The sequence below is a fragment of the Diabrotica virgifera genome, chromosome 7 (assembly GCF_917563875.1).
Source record: "Diabrotica virgifera virgifera chromosome 7, PGI_DIABVI_V3a".
NCBI lineage: Eukaryota > Metazoa > Arthropoda > Insecta > Coleoptera > Chrysomelidae > Diabrotica > Diabrotica virgifera.
Window position 1 is genome coordinate 99,801,913 of NC_065449.1, and position 3,296 is coordinate 99,805,208.

Consider the following 3,296-nt stretch of genomic DNA (forward strand, 5'->3'; position numbering starts at 1 on the left):
TCTCCGTCAAGGAAAAGGACCGAAAGACAGTTTCTAAATACTCAAATCTGAGTAAAGATGAAAAATAATAAAGGCAGTTTTTGTTTTTATTCGATTCAGAGTTGGACCACTATCTCCATATAACTATTTCAGCATCCCATGTATTTTCAGTGAAGCTATGCAGTCACAACACTGAAGCGAATATTAACAAACCTGCCTATTTAAGGGAAACCATCACGATACAATGATTCCACCTTTTGAGACGCAATCTAGCGACATCTCTCGCAAAACGAGGAAAACAACGAAAAGCCCTAGATACAGATATACTTAATGAGTTTTTTTGGATCATCATCATCATTGCTTATTTACTTCTGGCGGAGTGCTTGCCACCCGGGCTCTCTGATTCATTTGTTGCGGAGAATCAGTCTGCTATTGTCTTTTATTATCATAGCAGCGTGTTGTGTGACTTGGCCGTATTTACAATTTTCCTCCATTATTTACGGTCCTTACACCGCTCCTTCCAATCGAAGCGTTTATTTGAAAAATAACACATCTCCATTTTTCGCAAATTCGACTTTATATATTCTTCTCATAGAATAGTAGTTTCTTTATCCATCTGACACATTCAGTTGTGTAAAAATCTCAGATGTCTGGAGTAAACCACATAGAACATTTGGGTAGTATTAGAATAACCGCAGATGTCTGTGACGTTTTTCTTGATTTGTCAAAATTTTAATTTTTGGACAAGTAAAAAAAATGTAAGTTTTTAATCTAATAGCACGTAAATGATAAATATTTAAAATACAATTTTATATCCTACCAGATTCATCATCATCATCATTCTTTTTGCTTTATCCCTATGCGGGGTCGGCTTCCCTAATTGCATTTCTCCACACAATTCTATCTTGGGTCATATCAATGTTAATCCCCTTTACCAACATGTCCTGCCTTATCGTCTCCCCCCAGGTCTTCTTTGGTCTTCCTCTTCTACTCCTTCCAGGAATCTGCACTTCAGCTATTCTTCGTATTGGGTGATTAACGTCTCGACGTTGAACATGACCAAACCATCTTAACCTATGCTCTCTCATTTTGGCATCAATTGGTGCCACACCTAGACTTCCCCTAATATACTCATTTCTAATTTTATCCTTCTTTGTCACTCCACTCATCCATCTAAGCATTCTCATTTCCGCCACATGCATTCGTTGTTCCTCTTTTTTTTTTTCACTGCCCAACATTCAGTTCCGTGCATCATAGCCGGTCTTATGGCTGTTTTATAGAATTTTCCCTTCAGCTTCATTGGAATTTTTCTGTCACACAACACACCACTCGCTTCTTTCCACTTCATCCATCCAGCCCTAATTCTACTGCAAGTATCTCCATCTATTTCTCCATTACTTTGTAATACCGATCCTAGGTACTTAAAACTATTGCTTTTCACAATCATTTCACCATCCAAAGATACCATTTTATTTGTAGTAACTCCATCTTTAAATGAACATTCCAAATACTCTGTTTTTGTCCTACTAAGTTTTAAACCTTTTTCCTCCAGAGCTTGTCTCCACTGTTCCGGTCTTTGTTCTAAGTCTCTTTCACTATTTCCTATTAACATTACATCATCAGCATACATTAGGTACCATGGAATACTACCCTGTAGTTTCGCTGTTATCTGGTCCAAACCTAATGAGAATAAATAAGGACTAAGAACCGAGCCTTGGTGCAATCCTACTTTCACCTGAAGTTTATCAGTCTCTCCCACACCTATTCTAACACTAGTCGTTACTCCCTCATACATATCTCTCACAATCTTTACATATTCGCCAAGGGACTCCTTTCTTATTGAGTGCCCACCACAGAATCTCTCGAGGAACTCTATCATATGCTTTCTCAAGATCAATGAATACCATATGAGCGTTGGTCTCTTTATTCCTGTATTTTTCCATCAGTTGCCTTACAATGAAAATTGCATCTGTTGTTGATCTGCCCTGCATAAAGCCAAATTGATTATCGGATATTTCGGTTTCTTCACTTTTCCGTCTATCAATTACTCTCTCCCATATTTTCATGGTGTGGCTAAGTAGTTTTATAGCCCTGTAGTTTGTGCATTGTTGTATGTCTTTCTTGTTTTTGTAGACAGGTACTAATATACTGCTTCTCCATTCGTCTGGCATTTGTCCAACTTCCATAACTCTATTAAATAGACCTGCTAGCCAACTTATTCCTGTCTCTCCCAATGTTCTCTATACTTCCCCAGGAATATCATCTGGTCCGACTGCTTTGCCTTTCTTTATTTTTTGAAGCGCTTGAGCCACTTTCTCGTTTGTTATTCTGGTAACCATTGTTGTTACTGTCTCCGTTAACTCCACAGGCTGTCTGTCAAATTCTTCATTTAATAAACTGTCAAAATACTTTCTCCATCTCTTTTTGACATCCTTTTCGTGAATTAGTATTTTATTATTTTCATCTCGGATACATCTAATCTGATTAAAATCTCTTGCTTTCTTTGCTCTCTGTTTGGCTATTTTATATATCTTTGCTTCGCCTTCCCTGGTACCAAGTTGATCGTATAGGTTTGAATACGCTTCTGCTTTAGCTTTTGCTACTGCTACTTTCGCTTCCTTTTTGGCGACCATATAGTTTTGAAGATCTATGTCCGATCTGCTTTCTTGCCACTTTTTATATAATTTTCCCTTCTCTTTTATTTTTCCTTTTACTTCATTTGACCACCACCAAGTCTCTTTATCCTCAAACTTCTTTCCTGACGTTTTCCCAAGTATTTCAATAGCGGTCTCTCTAATAATATTGGCCATTTTTCTCCAAATTGTGTTAGGGCTTCCTTTCATGTTCCAACATATTTTTTCTACTATTCTTTCCCTGAATAGACCTTCCTATAGCATCCACTATTTAATTTTTTGTGGTCCTCTCCGATATTTTTGTTTAGTTTCGCTTTTTACTTCGATGTCCAGAACAAGCAGCTTATGTTGTTGGCTTACTGTCTCACTAAATATTACCTTATCCCGACCGCACATCAAAGAAACATGAAACGTAAATTACGTTTCATGGAAATAAACCACTGCTAAACAAATATACGTCCGGCCATTTATCAAACTCTCCGAAAATAAAAATGTGTCATGAGCATGAATCACACTCGTTTCATTGGTAGGCGGACTTTGAGATTTGTTTAGCAGTGTTTTAGTTTCATGAAACATGTTTTTCGTTTCATGTTTCATGTTTTTCGTTTCATGTTTCATGTTTTTCGTTTCATGTTTCTTTGGTGTGCGGCTTGGCTAACAGTCCTTGCATTCACGTATTTCTTC

The 3,296-nt window shown here is 37.3% G+C and overlaps 1 pseudogene; it reads right to left on the minus strand.

Moving 5' to 3' along the window:
* Positions 1 to 830: 830 nt before the first annotated feature.
* Positions 831 to 1,458, minus strand: LOC126888872 (uncharacterized; annotated as a pseudogene).
* Between the last annotated feature and the right edge of the window lie 1,838 nt (positions 1,459 to 3,296).